The sequence below is a fragment of the Chrysochloris asiatica genome, unplaced genomic scaffold (genome assembly GCF_000296735.1).
Source record: "Chrysochloris asiatica unplaced genomic scaffold, ChrAsi1.0 scaffold00115, whole genome shotgun sequence".
Classification (NCBI taxonomy): Eukaryota; Metazoa; Chordata; class Mammalia; order Afrosoricida; family Chrysochloridae; genus Chrysochloris; species Chrysochloris asiatica.
Window position 1 is genome coordinate 10,333,429 of NW_006408633.1, and position 19,690 is coordinate 10,353,118.

At 40.9% G+C, this 19,690-nt stretch overlaps 1 protein-coding gene across 1 annotated transcript in view; it reads left to right on the top strand.

The window, feature by feature from the left end:
* The window catches only part of SCFD2 (sec1 family domain containing 2), a 668,469-nt gene that overhangs the window by 542,320 nt on the left and 106,459 nt on the right, over positions 1-19,690 (top strand). The gene's annotated exons all lie outside the window — the stretch shown is intronic.

Below are 19,690 nucleotides of genomic sequence, written 5' to 3' on the forward strand. Positions count from 1 at the left end.
CGCTATGAGTCGGTTCCGACTTGATGGCACCTGACAACAACAACAACAAGGTTACAGACAGCCACCATCTCCATTGCAGCAGGAAAGCTAGCTCTGTCATCAGGACCAGAACAGCAGGGAGAGGGGCTGCTTCATACAGATCCTAACTCCAGCTTGAATGTACTTTGAGTTGTGACTTGCAAGATGGAGATATCGCTCTAAACTTTCCTGATTTCTCTACGTTTCTTTCTGAGGCTCAGCCCTAGGGTTGTTCCTTGCCTCAAAAGGGATGAAGATATATATTCACAATAGCCAAAAGGTGGTGGTTATGTGCCAAGAAGTTGGTTCCGACTCATAGCGACCCTGTACAGGCTTCTGAGGCTATAAATCTTTACGGGAGCAGAAAGCCTCATCTTTCTCCCACGGAGCAGCTGGTAGTTTCAACGTTGTTAAGTGGTGTCGAGTCAGTTCCGACCCATAGCAACCCTGTATATGGTTTCTAAGGAGCTACTGGTGAGCTGGAACCACCGATCTTGTAGTTCAAATGGCTTTGCAGTTGGGCACATTAACCCACAGTGCCACACCAGGACTCAAGTATCAAGGTTTGTTGTTAGGTGCCATAGAGTCAGAACTGACTCATAGTGACCTTCTGCATAGCAGAACGAAACACTGCCCAATTCTGGGCCAACCTCACTATCGTTGCCACGCTTGAGCTAAGGGTCTTCCTCTTTTTCTCTGACCCTCCACTCTACCAAGCATGATATCCTTCTTCAGTGACTGGTCCCTCCTGACCATATGTCCGAAGTATGAGAGACGAAGTTTGGCCATCCTGGCCTCCAAAGAGCACTCTGGCTGCACTTCTTCCAACACAGATCTGTTGGTTCTCTTGGCAGCCCATGGCACTTTCAATATTCTCCTCCAACACCACAACTCAAAAGCATCAATTCTTCTACGGTCTTCCTTAGTTACTGCCAGCTTTCGCATGCATATGAGGTTATTGAAAATACCATGGATTGGGTCAGGCACACCTTAGTCTTCAAGCTGAGATATTTGCTCTTCAACACTTTCAAAACATCTTGTGCAGCAGATTTGCCGAATGCAATAGGTCGTTTGATTTCTTGGCTGCTGCTTCCATGAGTGTTGAGAGTTGATCCAAGAAAAATGAAGTCCTTGACAACTTCAATCTTTTCTCCATTGATAAGAATGTTTATTGGTCCAGTGGTGAGGATTTTTGTTTTCTTCACATTGAGATGTAATCCATACTGCAGGCTGTGTTTTTTGATCTTCATCAGTAAATGTGAAGTCGTCTTCACTTTCAGCAAGCAAGGTTGTATCATCTGCATATCGCAGGCTGTTAATGAGTCTTCCTCCAATCCTGATGCCACCTTTTTCTTCATATAACTCAACTTCTCAGGTTATTTGCTTAGCATACTGGTTGAATAAGTATGGTGAAAGAATACAACCTTGTCACACACCTTTTTTAATTTCAAGCCATGCAGTATTCCCATGTTCTGTTTAAACAACTGCCTCTTTGTCCAGGTACAGATTCCTCATGAGCACAATTAAGTGTCCCAGAATACTCATACTTCGCAATGTTGTCCATAGCTTGTTATGATCCACTCAATCGAAAGCCTTTGCGTAGTCAATAAAGCACAGGTAAACATCTTTCTGATATTCTCTGCTTTCATCCAAGATCCACCGAACATCAGCAATGATATTCCTCATTCCATGGCCTCTACTATATCCGACATGAACCTCTGAGAAGTTCTCCATCAATATATTCTTGTAGCCATTTCTGTATTACTTTTAGTAAAACTTTACTAGCATGGGATATCAAAGAGATTGTCCGGTGATTTCCACATTCCCTTGGGTCACCTCTCTTTGGAATGGGCACAAATATGGATCTCTTCCAATCAGTTGGCCAGATAGTTATCTTCCAAATTTCTTGACAGAGATGAGTGAGTGCCTCCTGTGCTGCCTCACTTTCTTGAAAGATTTCAGTTTTTATTCTATCAATTCCTGGTGCCTTGTTCTTTGCCAATTCCTTCAATGCACTTTGGACTTCCTCCTTCAGTGTCATTGGCTCTTGATCATATGCTACCTCTTCAAATGGTTGAACATCAACCATTTCCTTTTGGTACAGTGGCTCTGTGTATTCCTTCCATCTTCTTTGGATGCTTTCTGCATTATTCAATAATTTGCCCAGGGAATCCTTCAATAACGAAAGTCGAGGCTTGAATTTTTTCTTCTGTTCCCCCAGCTTGAGAAATGCTTAGCGTGTTCTTCCTTTTTGGTTTTCTGACTCCAGATCTTTGCACATTTTGTTGTAATATTTGGCTTTATCTTCTCGAGCTGATCTTTGAAATTTTTTGTGTACCTCCTCATTTCTTCCATTTGCTTTAGCATCTCTACGCTGGAGAGCAAGTTTCAGTGTCTCTTCTGACATCCATTTTGCCTTTTTCCTTCTTTCTTGTCTTCTTAATGACGTTTTGCTTCACGTATGATGTTCTTGATGTCATCCCACAACTCTTCTGGTCTTCGGTCTTTAGTGTTCAATGTATCACATCTGTTCTTCAGATGATATCTAAATTTAGGTGGGATATATTCAAGGTCATATTTTGGCTCTCATTTTCATTTTCTTTAGCTTTCGTTTGAAATTGCGTAGAGTAATTGATGGTCTGTTCCACAATCTGCCCCTGGCCTTGTTTTCAGTGATGATATGGAGCATTTCCATTGTCTCTTTCCATAGATATAGTCAATTTGATTTCTATGTATTCCATCTAGCGAAGTCCATGTGTTTATTCATCTCTCATGCTGTCTAAAGAAGGTATTTGAAATGAACAAATCATTGATTTTGCAGAATTCTCTCATGAGATCTCCAGCATCATTTCTATCACCAAGACCATATTTTCCAGCTACTGATGCGTCCTCTTTGCTCCCAACCTTTGCCTTCCAATCACCGGTAATGATCAATACATCTCGGTTGCATGTTTGATCAATTTCAGATTGAAGAAGTTGGTAAAATTCTTCTATTTCATCCTCACTGGCTTTAGAGGTTGGTGCGTAAATTTGAATAATAGTGGTATTAACTGGTTTTCCCTGTAGGCACATTGATATATTCCTATCACAGACAGCATTGTACTTCATGACTGAACTGGATATGTTCTTTTTGACAATGAATGCAGCACCATTCCTCTTCAATTTGTCATTCCTGGCATTGTAAACCTTGTGGTTGTCAGATTCAAAATGGCCAATAACAGCCTATCTCAGCTCACTAATGCTTAAGATATCGATATTTATGCATTTCATTTCAAGGTAGAAACCCCTAAATGTTCATCAATAGATGACTGGGTAAACAAAACCTGGCACATACATACAATGGAATACAATTTTTTCAGCCTTAATGAAAAAAAAAAAAAAAAATCTGTCTCAGAAGTACAGCCAGACTGCTCCTTAGAAGTAAAGATGGTGAGACTTTGTCTCTCGTCCTTTGGACATGTTATCAGGAGACATCAGTCCCTGGAGAATGACATCATGCTTGGTAAAGCGGAGAGTCCATGGAAAACAGGAAGACCCCAACAAGATGGACTGGCACAGTGGCAGCAATTGTAGACACAGTCGTAGCAATTGTGAGGCTGGTGCAGGACTGGGCAGTGTTTTGTTCTGTTGTGTACAGGGTTTCTATGAGTCACAACTGACACAACAGCACCTGAAAATAGCAGGAAGAACAACAACATAATGAGAAGTGAGGGCTTGACCAATGCTGCAACATAGATGAACTTTGAAAACATGCTGGGAGAAATAAATCAGTCACAAAAAACATACTGTCTGGCCTCACTTGTATGAAATATCTAGGAGCACTGGGATTGCAGTAGGTTGAGCATTGGGCTGCTAACTGAAAGGTCAGTGGTTCGAGCCCACCAACCACTCCATGGGAAAAAAGATGAAGCAGTCTGCGTCCAAAAGGATATACAGCCTCAGAAACCCTAGGATCTGCTCTACTCTGGCTGCAGTCACTATGAGTCAGAAGCTACTCAATGGAATGGGTTTATTTGAGGGTTTTGTTTTTTTTTTTTTTTTGAGGGGGGGTGTGGTTTATATGAAATATCTAGAATAGGCGCATTATACAGAGATCAAGGCAGTTCAAACCTACCCAGAGGCTCCTTGGAAGACAAGCCTGGCAACCTACTTCAGAAGGTCACAGCCTCGGAAGCCATATGGAGCAATCCTCCTCTGCACATGTGGAGTCTCCAAGAGTCAGAATTGACTAGAAGGCCACTAACAACATCAACAACAGAGAGCTCAGATTATATTTATTAGTGATTACCAGAGAAGGTGAAATGAAGACACAATATTTCTAAGCATCTTTAAGGGTGATAGGAAAATTTGGGACGAGTTAATGGTGATGGTTGAACAGTATGTTGAATATAGCACAGAACCGGACATGTGAAGACTGTTTGCAAGGGCAAACATTTTGTTATCTATATATTTGCCACATTGTAAAAAATGTACTTTAAAAGCGAGAACTGGGTGATGAGGAGAGGCCAAGATTTTTACCCTTAGGGCTTGGCAGCCCTGCCTGGACTGCTTCCCATCTCTGACTCAGGCATCACTAACCCACGCACTGATCCACACTGCCCCCTGAAGAAAATAGAGAAAAGTGAAAGATAAGGGCCCTCATTTAGTGGGAGCTTAAATTTCAGGCGTAGCCGTGTTGGCTCAGTTCAATGGAGATCTACAACAACAGGTGCAGTGGAACCTTAGATGGAAGCAGCCAGCAGTTTTTTTTGTGTGTGTATAGGAGCAGCTTGGGGGTGGTATCTCACTTGATCTGTCTGCTTCTGAAAGAAAAAGAAACTCCCTTTACTCTTCTATTCTTTTAAGAAACAAAAGGAATGAAAGAAATCTTAGGCCAATAAGCTTATCTTTTATTCTTCTTTGTTTTTGTTTTTTTTTTGTCTCAAATAGATCATCTGAATAAGTATCACACGTCCTAATAAAAAGTTAAATAAAAAGGCATCACCATCCCTGTGTACTTGCAGAATCTTGTGATCACAAGTCCAGTGAGCCTGGGTTCAAGCAGCAAAATGGAGAAGAACAGACTATTCATGTTTTTAAAGAACAAGAGGAGGGAGAGGGGCAGACCTTAATTTGAAAGACGTTTAGTAAAGTTGTGATTTGGACTTCTGATTTCATCCTTTTCTACAAATAGGCAATTAGTCATTGCTGAGGTTTATGTAATTAGCAGAAAACTGCCCCCTGGGAGATCTATCTAGTGTAACTTTGAATAAGAAACTATTCCCAGTTTCCATCACAGCCAGAAATCATACCGTATTAATCCCACATGGTTTTATCATTGGTGTTTCTAAAACAAAGTACAATCTTATGTCTTAAGAAAATAAATGAAAAGAAATCTCCATCCATGTTCAATGGGTCTTTTAAAACCAGCATCAACTGTGGTTTACAGTTCCAAAAGGAGCAGAAATTGTGTTGCTTATTGTAGTCCTCCCAGGCTTCCTTCTTGACCTGACCTCAGACTTTCAGTTAATTTCTGCGGAGATCTCTGGGGCCTTTGCTGCATCCTCCCCAGAGAGGACCACACACACATGTACATCCTTGAGCTAGATGACAGGAAGGGGCAGAGGTAGCATGTAACAAGGTGCAGGGCAGGATATAGGAGGTGGCACATCAGGTCAGCTTCTTGGAGGGCAGAAGGGGTCACCTCCAGCAGGTTTGGAAGGACATTTCATGGCAGGAGCACCTGTGCTTCCATTTTCCCCTCAACCATTAGGATCTGAAACTATGCACTGGGGAACATCAAGACTTGTGAAAATCAAATGGTAACTCTCTTTTCCCAGTTCAGAGAAAAAGAAAGGCTCGTTGAATTGTCTTATCTTCGAAGCTGCTTCAGCTTGGCCCCCTACTCATAGAGACCATATGCACAATGGAACAAAATGCTGCCTGCTCAGCACCATCCCTAGGATTGTACCATTGTGACCCAGAGGAAAGCAGATCATCAGTTTTACATTCAACAAATCATAAATTCTCTTCCTTGCAATGATTGCAATCCCTTCCATGTACCAACAGTTTACCGTGTTTACCTCTATTCACTTTAACTCTTGCATTCCTCACTGTGTCTCCCGCTACCTTCGCCTTTCCTCTGCTAACCTCCCTCTTGTATATTGCCTGCCCCATCACCCATGGTAACAAGTGCCCATCCCTTGTTGTTGTTGTTGTTGTTGTTGTTGAGTGCCGTTGAGTCAGTTCTGACCCATAGCGACCCTGTACAGGGTTTCCGAGGGTGTAAATCTTTACGGGAGTAGAAAGCCTCATCTTTCTCCCGCGGAGCGGCTGGTAGTTTCGAACCGCTGACCTTAAGGTTCACAGCCCGATTCGTAACCACTACGCTACCAGAGCTCCTTAGCGCCTACCCCTAGCTGATGAATAATCCCCTCCCACCTTCTCCTGTAACCATCATACAGTGTTTCTTTTATCAAGAAAGCATTTTCTTAACTTTTTACAACATTGTTCTCCTACAGTAGTTGTCCTTTTGTGATTGACTAATTTCTCTCAGCATAATGCCTTCCGGGTTCATCCATGTTGTAATGTGTTTTTCAGATTCCTCATTATTCTTCAACATTGCATAGTATTCTATTGTGTGTATGTACAAAAGTTAAACCATTCTTCTGTCGATGGGCATTTAGGCGTTTGTTGAAATACAATAGCAAATAAAAAAATGGAGACAGCCTATCTATAGGTTGCTTTGGATAGGTAGTGTTAACATTTCAATGTGAAATCTTCCTATCAATGGTGGTGGTGGTTATGTGCCGTGGAGTAGGTTCCGACTCATAGTGATCCTGTACAGGGTTTCCAAAGAGCCTCATCTTTCTCCCACAGAGCAGCTGGTAGTTTGAACTGCTGACCTTGCGGTTCGCAGCCTGATTCATAACCACTATGCTACCAGAGCTCCTTTCCATGAGCAGGGGTATATTCCTCCTTTTCTGAAGGTCCTTTTTGGTTCCTTATTGTAATACTTTGTAGCTTTCTTTGTATAGGTCTTTGTTTCTCTAATTATATTTATTCCCAAGTATTCCATCTTTTGGGTGGCTGTTGTAAATGATATTGTTTTCCTGATTTCCTTTTGCAGAGGTCTTTTTATTAGTGTAAAGGAACCCAACTGATTTTAGTATCTTGATATTGTACTCAGCCACTTTGGCAAATCTATCAATGCATTCCAATAATTTTCTTTCTGAGTCTTTGTGATTTTCTAAATATAGGATCTTATCATCTGCAAACAGATAAGTGTTTTATTTATTTGCCAATTTGGATGCCTTTCATTTCCCTTTCTTGTCTTATAACTCTGGCTAAGACTTCCAGCACAATACTGAATAGGAGTGGTGATAAAGGACATCCTTTGTCTGATTCCTGTTCACAAGGGGAATGGATTCAGTTTCTCACTGTTGAGAGTGATATATATAACATCACTTTGTATATATACCCTTACTTATGTTGAGGAATTTCCCTTTTATTCCAATTATATTGAGTGTCTTTGTCAGGAATGAGCGCTGAATTTTGGTAAATGCCTTTCTGCATCAATTGATATGATCATGCGATTTATCCCCCTTTATTTTATTTATGTGGTAGATTACATTGATTGTTTTTCTAATAATGAAGCATCCCTGCATACCTGGTATGAATCCCACTTGGTCATGATGTATTTTTTTAAAATATGTTTTGGATTCTATTGCCTACGACTTGTTGAGAATTTTTGCCTCTCTGTTCATGAGGGATGTGGTGGTGGTTATGTGCCGTGGAGTCGATTCTGACTCATAGTGACCCTGCATAGGGCTTCCAAGGCTACACATCTTTACAGGAGCAGAAACCTCATCTTTCCCCCACAGAACAGCTAGTAGTTTTGAACTGCTGACCTTAACGTTAGCAGCCTGACTTATAACCACTACGTTACCAGAGCTCCTTTGAGGGATAATGGTCTATAATTTCCTTTTTTTGGTGCTATCTTTGCCCAGGTGGGGTATAAGAGATAAGCTTGTGTCATAAAATGAATTCAGGAGTTTCCCATCCTTTTCCAAAATATGGAATAGTTTTAGTACAATTGGTGTCAACTCTTTTCTGAATGTTTGGTGGAATTCATCTGTAAAGCCATCTGGGCCTGGAATTTTTATAGTTGAAAGTTTTTAATGACTTGATCAATTTCTTCTCTTGTTATAGGCCTGTTCAAGTTTTCTACTTCAGTCTGTCTTAGTTTAGGTAGGTTGTGTGTTTCTAGAAATCTGTCCATTGTTTCTGGATTTTCAAACTTGTTAAAGAACAATTCTTCATAATATTCTGTTATTATTTTTTTTTTTGTTTCCATTGGTTCTCTTGTAATATCACCCAAATAATTTCTTGCTCGATTTATTTGTATCTTCTTTTCTTTTGTTAGATTGGTGGGTTTTGTAATGCTTTCAAAGAACCAACTTCTTGTTTTATTGATTGTTTACACTGTTTTTCTGCTTTCTTGCATTTATTTCTGCTCTAATGCTTATTATTCCTTTTGTTCTTGAGCCAGGACACTTACTTTCCTGCTATTTTTCTAATTGTTGGAGACCTTGGGTTAAGCTGTTGATTTTGGTTCATTCTTCTTTTTAGATGTCTGTGTGTTTGTTGCTTATAATTTCCCTCTGAGCACTGCTTTTGCTGTGTCCCAAAAGTTTTGGTAAGCTTTGTTTTTGTTCTTGTTTGGTTCAGGGAATTTTATTTTGGGGGGAGGGGGTATGTCTTAAGTCAATCACTTGTTTACTTTTTTTTTTTTCTTTAAGTTTTTATTTGTGCCCATTCCAAAGAGAGGTGACCCAATGGAATGCGGAAATCATTGGACAATCTCTTTGATATCCCATGCGAGTAAAGTTTTGCTAAAGGTAATTCAGAAACAGCTACAATCATACATTGACAGAGAACTTCCAGAGGTTCAAACTGGATTTAGAAGAGGCCATGGAATGAAGGATATCATAGCTAATGTCCAGTGGATCTTTGCTGAAAGCAGAGAATACCAGAAAGAAGTTTACCTGTGCTTTATTAACTACGCAAAGGCTTTTGATTGTGTGGATCATGACAAACTATGGACAACGTTGTGAAGTATGAGTATTCTGGAACACTTAATTGGCTTATGAGGAATCTGTACCTGGACCAAGAGGCAGTTGTTCAAACAGAACATGGGAACACTGCATGGTTTAAAATTAGAAAGGTGTGCAACAAGGTTGTATTCTTTCACCATACTTATTCAACCTGTATGCTGAGCAAATAATCTGAGAAGTTGGGTTATATGAAGAAAAATGTGACATCAGAATTGGAAGAAGACTCATTAACAACCTGCTATATGCAGATGATACAACCTTGATCGCTGAAAGTGAAGAGGACTTAAAACATTTACTGATGAAGATCAAAGAGCACAGCTTTTGGTATGGATTGCATCTCAATGTCAAGAAAACAAAACTCCTCACCACTGGATCAATAAACAACATTCTTATCAATGGAGAAAAGATTGAAGTTGTCAAAGACTTCATTCTTCTTGGATCAACTATCAACACTCAGGGAAGCAGCAGTCAAGAATCAAATGACGTATTGCATTAGGCAAATCTGCTGCACAAGACCTTTTTAAAGTGTTGAAGAGCAAGATGTCAGCTTTAAGACTAAGGTGCGCCTGACCCAAGCCATGGTATTTTCAGTTACCTCATATGCGTGTGAAAGCTGGACAGTGAATAAGGAAGACCGTAGTAGAATTGATGCTTTTGAGTTATGGTGTTGATGGAAAATGTTGAAAGTGCCATGAGCTGCCAAAAGAACCAATAGATCCATTTTGGAAGAAGTGCAGCCAGAGTGATCCTTAGAGGCTAAGATGACCAAACTTTGTCTCTCATACTTCGGACATATTGTCATGAGGGACCAGTCACTGGAGAAGGATATCATGTTTGGTAAAAGAGCTCTGGTAGCGTAGTGGTTACGAATTGGGCTGCAAACCACAAGGTCAGCAGTTCGAAACTACCAACTGTTCCGTGGGAGAAAGATGCGGCTTTCTGTTCCCGTAAAGATTTATAGCCTTGGAAACCCTGTACAGGAGTCGGAGCCAACTCCACATAACAATAACAACAAGGTGGAGGGTCAGAGAAAAAGAGGAAGACCCCCAACGAGATGGATTGACCAAGTGGCAGCATTGATGGATTCAAACATGGCAACAGTAGTGAGGTTGGCCCAGGATCGGGTGGTGTTTAATTCTGCTGTGCATAAGGTCACTATTGGTCCATACTGACTCGATGGCACCTAACAACAAAATTTTTATTGTGGATTGAATGAAAGTTTACAGGACAGATCATCAGTTTTACATTCAACAAATCATATACCTTGTTTCATCACAATAATTACAATCCCCTCTATGTATAATCAGTTAACAGTATTTCTCTCTATTCACTCACATTAGCTCTTTTAAAAAAAAACACACTCAGGCATATATAATAATTGACACCACCAAAGGGCACATCCTGCAAGTCTGCCTCCTGACTGCTATTTCTTAGTCCCTCTCTTCCCATGAAATCTCGAGTCCTCAGCTGCTCCCTCTCTCCCTTCTGTCACCACCTCTGCCTCCATCTGTGGTGTCCCTTCCTCTCTAGCTAAGGTCCAGCATTGGGCCTGTGCTGTTCTCCCTTGATGGTCCTAGGTTCCTTTGTTTCTGTAAGATTAACCACTCCCCCATTTTGTTACAAAACTTCTCCCTTTACTATTGTGACAGTCACAATTAGTCATGATAACAATTACTCACTATTGAAGCGAAAGAATCTTAACCCCATCTCTTTTAACCAGACCCAACCAGACAAGATGAAAACTTCAGTAGGGACTCTTTCTTCCCCCACACACTCTTAAACTAAAGTTCCTCTTGAAACCTTGTAAGCCAGTTACTTCATGACTTTATTGCCCCCTCATTTTAGGAAGCCAATGTTTAAGTTACCCATCCCTATCTACCCTGTGTATAGAGGGGATAGCATTGATACTTGATGTGAAGACTCCTTTCCTCTCTGTTAGTATTTAGAGTTACTACCTCCATGAGTATAAGTCAGGTTCATTAAATTGTAGCAATTTATCCTTGTTTACTTTATTGAATTTTTTTAAATTTTTTTATCTTTTTCTAGTCGAGTTCTGATTATCAAGCCATCGAAGCTAGGTCAAGTGGGTACTATCTGCAAGTTTGGGTATTCTTTTGCATCTCCCCTCACTTCATATCAGCTTCAGTGTGACCTCTAGCCCTCTGTGGCTATGTCCTTCTCCATAGACTCAAGTGTCCCCAGGTCTCACCACACTTTGGACCAACCAGCCCTTCCTCTTCTCTCTCTCATCTCCAGGTCAACGGGAGTCAATGGACCATGATTGAACTCAGCCCATTTTTTCATTACTGCATTTCCCCCTGTTCCACTCACCAGTAGACCAACATGGGCACCAGCAAGCTTGCATGCCTGCTCATGTGTTCCCTTTGAGTTTTTGTCCTGAAGGAACTTGATTGTTTGCCTTGATGGCTTCCCAGCAAACAGCTTGCTTATTCTTGTAGTAGCCAGTCATACTGACATTTTTGTTTTGGGTTTTTCCTGACGGCCTTTCTTTGAAGATGTATCTTCTGTTGCTAGTGGGAATGTCCCACCTCAGAAGGTTCTGGATGGGACTCAAGATTCCACCTAAGGTCTTATACTCTGCAAAAGCTTAACAAGAGACCTATTTCACTGCGCAAGTTCTAGAGTGCCTTTTAGGTATTCCAGTCAGTTATAGGCTGAAGATGGGCTTACAAGTTTTCTGCAATATGTTTCCTGACATTCCTTTCTATCCCACTCAAGTATCTATTTTACAATAGTAGGCAAGGAAAACTAATATTCATAAGACAGTCAAGCATCTTAGTATTAGTTCCCCTCTTCAAACTATGCCTAGATCCCTGTATCACAAAGCTCAAGGATTTTTTTTTTTTTAATCAGAGATTAACATTGCCACTTGTGCTTGCTTTTCACTTCTATTAGTGTGATATTTTTTTCCCCATCCTTTAAGTCTATTTCTTTGTGTAAGATATGTCTCTTGTAAACAGTTATTGAAAGATGCTGTTTTAATCCATTCTGTGTTTATTCTCTGTCTCTTGACTGGTACATTTAATCTGTTTACATTCAGTGTAACTATCAATAGATATGAATTGATCATTGTCATTTTGCTATTGCTACTGGTTCTTTGTTCCACTTAATTTTCTGCACTAAGTTCATTTTGTTTGTAGGTTTTCTTTTCATTTTCTTCATTTCTATTGTGTCAGTGTTTACTAACTTTTTATGATTTTCCACTTTTTTATTTTGATGTGAAGGTGTGTTAATTTTCTTTGAGATTGCCCTGTAATTTGTTAATTTTTCCATGTTTAAAACCTTCTGCTTTATCTATAAAACTACTTGATTTCCTCACCATTTGGAAATTCTACATTTACAGTATTCTCTTTTTACTTTGTAGATGACTTCATTATAAATTGGTATCTCTAGTTTCCTGTGTTCAGTCTTGTAGGTTTGTTTTACTTTGTTGTTGTTGTTGTTAAGTGCTGTCAAGTCGATTCCCACTCATAGCAACCCAGTATAGGGTTTCCAAGGATTTAAATCTTCTTGGGAACAGAAAGCCTCATCTTTCTCCTGTGGAGCAGCTAGTGGGCTCGAACCATGGACTTTGTGGTCCCCAATCCAGTGTTTATCGTACTTCTATATCTGTATGGTGTTCTGTGTGGTGTTGTCATGTATGTTAATCTCAGGTGATTGTCTGCAGTTTCTGATTCTCATTCCAAAGAACACCCTTTAATATTTTTGTAAAGTTGGTCTTGTTATTACAGATTCCTTCAATTCTATGTATCTAGAAAAGTCCTAATTTCAGCTATCTGAAGGACAGCTTTGCTAGGTATATTATTCTTGGTTAACAATATTTTTCTTTCAGAATTCAAATATCATCCCATTACCTTCTCACCTGCATGGTTTCTACTGAGAAATCAGACCTTAGTCTTTCTGGGTGGTCTCCTTTGTAAGTAACTTTTTTTTTTTTCTGAGCTGCCCTCAGGATTCTTTCCTTGTCTTTGGTTTTAGATAGTTTCATTATGATATACCTTGATGATTTTCTTTTGTGATCTTTTCCAGTCTGGGATTTATTCTACTTCTTGTATGCTTAACTTCGCAAATCTTAAATGATATTAGGGAATTTTCTTCCAACAAGTATTCAACAATTTTCTCTGTGCTTTTTATTATCTCTTCCTGTTCTGAAATTCCAATCACTTTTAAATTATTCCTCTTCCTGGTGTCCCACCTAACTCTTAGACTTATTTTTGTTTTGTTTTGTTTTTCCATTCATGTTTCTGATTGTTCTTCTAGCATACTAGTATTGAGAGATTTATCTTCATACTCACTACTTCAGACTTGCAGTGTTTCTAATCTGTTCTTTTGCCCTTTCAATGGATTGTCCATTTCTGGGATCTTAGGATGATTCTTCTATATTTCTAATCACAGGTTTTATGTTTCAGAATTTGCATTTATTTTGTCTGTTTGTTCTTGCAGTATTTTTCTGAAATCTTCTTAAGGTTTTCTGTGTTCTTCTTGCTTTCCTTGATCTTTCTGTTAATCCCTTGAAGGTATCTAAATATCATTCTTTTTCAGTTACTTCCATTACTTTTTATCCCTCAGGAAGGTTGTCTGGCCCTGCAGCTTGGACATTTGTTTATGCCATTCTCTCTTGTTTCTTTGTGGGAGCTAAAACTGTCGTCTCCAGGACATTGTGGTGTTTTTATATTTGTATTTAATGGATGGCTGCATGTTGATGTGTTCTTGGGTTCTTACCAACTGTCTTCCTATGGGTGTAGTTAGAGAGTGGCAGAGTGTTCACTGTTCTCTGTTCATGTTCATGCACCTCAGTTTAGGATGGGTTTGGCTGGCTGGGCTGCTATCTATCACTGATCCGGTGATGTAGGAGCTGATATTGGCTCTTGCACAGAGGGTATGGTTGTGGCTGGACTGTGCAGGCATGGCAGTTATCTCCTGTTGGGTGGGAAAGAGGAGGAAACTCCCACCCACACATGCACACACCAGGAAACAAAATGGAACAAGCAAACAAACAACCAGCAATGAAAATGTTGTTGTTGTTATGTGCCATGGAGTCGGTTCAGACTCATAGCAACCCTGTACAGGGTTTCTGAGGCTGTAAATCTTTACGGGAGCAGGAAGCCTCATCTTTCTCCCACAGAGCAGCTGGTAGTTTCGAACTGCTGACTGTGAGGTTCGCAGCCCGATTCGTAACCACTACGCTACCAGAGCTCCTTAGCAATGAAAATAGAAAGTAATAAAAAGAGAAAAAAAGAAATTAAACAGGCAGCAAGCAGAAAAAATGAATATCATAACTAAAAGAGAAAAGGACAGAAAAATTAAAAGCGAAAATAAAAGTAAGCAAAAAATAAGAGCGAAAATAAAAGTAAGAAAAAATTTTAAAGCCCTTAGGAAAAAATCAAGTAGATGGGAGATGAAAAGACAGAGTAGAGAATTGTAAAGAAAGATCAAAATGGGGAGGAAAAAAAGAAGAGAAAGAGAAGAAAAGAAGGAAAACCAAAAATGGAGATAGAAAGGATAAAATTCCAGGGACTAGAAATAGAAAAAGAAGGGGAAGAAAGAATAAACAAAACCAAAGCAATAAAAGAAATAACCCAAGCCCCCAAACCAACAAACAAAACAGTGCAGCTACTGGACCTGGTGAGAAGAAAATTCGGGGGCGGGGGACTCCTGCACGGAGCTCACAAGGTGCATGTGGGATGGCTGTGACCGTGGACTTCCTGACCCTAGATGGGGTTTATATCTGCCTCAGTGTTAGCCGTGTTCAGGGCACTCAACCCAGAAGTAGTTCATGGAGGCCCTTGATGGAGCTGGTTTCAGCATTTCTTAGGACACAGGGCAGGGTGACTGCTTAAATGTGGTCTGGTGGCTCTGTGGCTTCCAGGCATCAAAGTGGCACAGCTGGCCCCCACAGTGGCTATGTGGCTACTGGTATGCCTCCTGACCAGGTGTCTCCAGACTCCTGAAGAGCAGGGTCTGGGGGTGGATGACGGGTGGATGATGGTGGGAACTGGCCACACCTCTCACCAGGGGAGCGTGAGGATAAAGAAGGAATCATGCCTTTCAGCTGTTACTTATGTGAATCTGCTCTGCCAAAGTTGCTCACAAAAGTTCAAGAATCATGCTGTGGCTGGCTGGTCATTCACCAGTCAGTCTCCCTCTTCTCTCCTCCCTGCTCACCTTCTCCTCTCAGCAAGCACTCAATCCTGTCTCTCACCTTTCCTCTGATGTGAAGGGTCCAGCATTTTTGCCATGTCTGTTTCATTTGGTCACTCCTACCTTTGTGGTGGGGGATTCATGTAATGCATCTGCCTAGTCTGTCATCGACCTGGGGATTTATGGCTGATTTCCAGATGGAGATCACCAGACCTTTTTTCCTAGTCTACCTTACTCAGGATGCTCCTATGAAACCTGTTCAGCATCATCGCCACATACAAGGTGATTCACAGGTGATTCACGGCTGCACATGAGGTGCACTGGTCAGGAGTGGAACCCAAGTCTCCCACATGGAAGGCAAGAATTCTACTACGGAGCAACCAAAAGGAGGAAATGAGAATCAAGCAAATACTAGCATAGAAAATGCCAGCTGGGCTTCACTTGTGTGCTCACGATGGTGGCTTCTCTGCATGCATGTGATAGGGCCTGCTTTCTCCTTGTTCCAAAGATGACATTAACTGCAGTCATTTGTCACAGTGTTCCAGGACTCCCAGGTTCCCTGCCACCTGACAGCTTTGGAAAACAGCCAGATCAGGTCATCTGTCACGTCTGCACTGAGAGTCACTCTGAGAGACTCAGAGCCGCCCAAAATGTCAACACACTTTGGAAGGGGACTGATCACAGCATACGTAGTACATTTGTAATTCAACAGAATTAATTCAACAGAATTACATCAAACAACCTTTTAGGAGGCACTAAAATCTGCTGGGTTAGAGAACTTGGCCGTGATTACTGTGAGGATCTCGCACCTAACCCTCCTCATGAATAAGACAGTTTTGTGACTATGGGCTCAGGCAGAGCGGCTGTGTGGCATTACTCTGGTTGAAGGTAGGTTTCCTAGCTAGGAAGGAAGCTCAAAGTCAGAATGACATGAGTGAAAGCTGATGTCCCACAGTGACAGTCCTGTAGAGCAGATCATGTAACAGATCAATGATCCAATGCCTACTGGCAACTGTGGGTAAAGTTCTTGACTTCCATGTAGGAGACCTAGATGTGAATCCTGGCCAGTTCACCCCATGTCCCCTCAGTGAAGGCGTGTGTGTTGTTAATGGTGTTGAATAGGTTTCAGCTCAGTTTCCAGACTAAGACAGATGAGGAAGAAAGGCCTGAAGACCATTCCACTGTGCAGGGGATCGCCATAAATCCCGAGCCAACTCTGTAACATCTAACAACAATAAATCTTTGAGAGAAATAGTCTTCAGTATCATATTTCAGTTATTCAGATGCTAAACTTTAAGATCCTTTTGTCTGTAGTGTATTTAGATTGATTTCACAGGACAACACAAGAACCAATGGATGAAATTGTATTCTTTAATATGATACAGTATCATCTTAACACTTGTGCCAAGTTCTTACATCCTTCTCCATACCTCCCTTATTTAACTACATAAAATCACAAGATGAAGAATGTTTTATTACTGATTAGGCAGTCAAAGAAGCTGCAGTGGAGAGATTTTTTTCAGAGGCTTCTTTTGAGGAAGTTTTTGGTGATAGCATGGAGCTATTTCATTGTTTTGGAAATGACTAAGGATGGTCGGTTTTACTGCTTTCTTGTCACTTTTTGAAGCAGCACAGGTGTTCAGGCTCTAGGGCTGCATTACAAAACTGCCTGTGTGTTGATTTTTTGTGCCCTTGAGCTGATTTCAACTCATAGCAACCCTGTGACTAAATAGAACTAGTCCATAGGCTGGGAATCTTTACAGGAGCAACTTGCCAGGTCTTGTCTCCCACCGAGCTACTCGTGGATTCAAACCACCAACCTTTGAGTTCACAGCTGAGCACTTAACTGCTGTACCACCAGGTCTCTACTGCCTACTTACTCAACAGGATCACTGGCAACTGAACTTTGCAGACTGCCCGGCAATCCTGCCTTTAGAAATGCAGGCTGTGAAACATATTCCCACTGGGTTTCCTTCCTCTGGGGTTCTTTACAAAAAGCCTCAGAGTTTGTGCTACGATTCCAGGCAGCCACTTCAAGTGTGTCACATTCTCTCTTAAATGTAACACGTCTTCCCATGTCCACCACACAGCCCAAACCTGCCTAATAATAGTAGTTTACAGCTGTCACTTGTTCCTTTATCAGCTGTTCTAAAAAGTTGAGTTTGCTGGAGGCTTAGAAAGTTGGGGAATTCATTTTTATATTTATTTTTTTTTATTTTAAGTGATAATTAATATATTGTTGTTGTTGTTAGGTGCCATCGAGTCGGTACAGACCCATAGTGACCTTATGCACAATAGAACGAAACACTGCCCGATCCTGGGCCAACCTCACAACTGTTGCCACACTTGAGCCCACTGATGCTGCCCCTTTGCCAATCCATCTCGCTGGGGGTCTTCCTCTTTTTCATAGAGAAGATTATGTAATCTTTATGTTTTAAAGCACAATTATATGATCAACATTCATGACCCCACCACCCAACCCAAGGCTAGACTCTTCCCAGGAACCTGCAGCTGCCTGTGTGATCTTCCCTGACCTGTCCACCTCCCCTTTTAGAAGTAGCCACTTCTTGGAAATTTGTGAGTATCAGGTCTTTAATTAAAAACAAAACAAAACGTTATCACATATGCACGTAGACTTATACCATGTAAGATTTCCTTTTGCTTATTAAATAAGCAAACAATGTATGTAGTCCGTTGAGTTTGCTCTTCCAAAGTAGCCTTTTTGGGAATTTATCCACTTTCCAAGTAGGCTGCAGTTGCTCACAGTCATCTGGGAACTCTTTGTTTGAAATTCCCTGCAGAGATAGATTATCAGCCGCTCAAGAAAATCAGTGCTGTTGCTTTACAACTCCCTGGACCCAACTCAACCCTTCTCTCTCTAACCTCTCTATTTTCCCATTCATTCATTCATCTGAGAAGTAGCTAGGGGGTGCCCTGTGTATGCCAGGCACAATGCTAGGGATCAGCCCTGAATCAAGGAGGGTCTAGGTTCTCAATGGAACTTAATGGCCCACTCTGTTCTCCTCTTTTCTCCCTTGTCATTTAAGCAGTTCACCCTAAACCACAGCCTGCAGGATGTCAAGTGGGATTCAGTTGAACAGAGGGGCCATTGGATCCACATGGACTGGGGACAGCTTCAGGAAGTGGGCAGCCTTGGGTGGTACCCACCTGCCTTAGGCCCTTCATGGCCCGAATGTGGATAGACCAGTCTTACTAACACACTCATCCAAGAAGAGTTCTCTTATTACCTCTACTGCTCTGGTAGCATAATGGATACAAGTCAGCCTGCGAACCTCAAGATCAGCAGTTCGAAACTACCAGCCATTCCATGGGAGAAAAATGAGGCTTTCTGCTCCCATAAAGATTTACAGCCTCAGAAACCCTATATAGGGTTGCTATGAGTCTGAACCAACACCACGGCACACAACCACTGCTGTCATTAGATCAAGGACTCTGCAGTGACAAAGGAAATCCATACTGAGAAACCTGAAGTCTGACAACCCATTTTGGTTTTTAATAAAGAAGAACTTCAAAGTCACAAAAGCCATTAATTTTTAGGGTGATTGGATTGGTGACATAAATAGCTGTATTGGTTATATAAATATGGAACCTCTGACGACAGATGTATGTATCTATAGATATATACATATATATACATATTGAAATCCTGGTGTGCCACTGTAGAATAAGCACTGGACTGCAAGGTCAGTTTGAACATCAAAGTCAATAGTTGAAACGCACCAGCCACTCCTCAGAAACCCTATACATGGTCACTATGAGTCAGAACTGACGCTACAGCAGATAACAACAACAATATACACGCTGTTGTTGTGAAAGCCATCAAGTCAGTTCTGACTCATAGTGTCTCTGTATAGAGTTTTTAAGGAGCAGCTGGTGGATTTGAACCACCAATTTTGTGATTAGTAGTCCAGTGCTTATTGTACAGCACCACACCATAGAGAAGACAAAGCCAAATATTATGATGAAATGTGCAAAGACCTAGAGTTAGAAGAGCAAAAGGGAAGAACACACTCAGCATTTCTCAAACTGAGAGAACTGAAGAAAAAATTTAAAGCTTGACTTGTGGTATGGAAGGATTCTCTGGTCAAATTATTGAAAGATGCAGAAAGCATTAAAAGAAGATAGAAGAATACACAGAGTCACTATACCAAAAAGAAATGGTTGATGTTCAGCCATTTCAAGAGGTAGAATATGATCAAAAGCAAAAAAGGAAGAGGTCCAAGGTGCACTGAAGGCATTGTCAAAGAACAAGGCTCCAGAAATTGATGGAATATGTATTGAAATATTTCAACAAACTGATGCAGCACTAGAGGCACTCATTCATCTGTACCAAGAAATTTGGAACACAGCTAACTGGCCAATTGGATCCTTATTTGTGCCAATTCCAAAGAGAG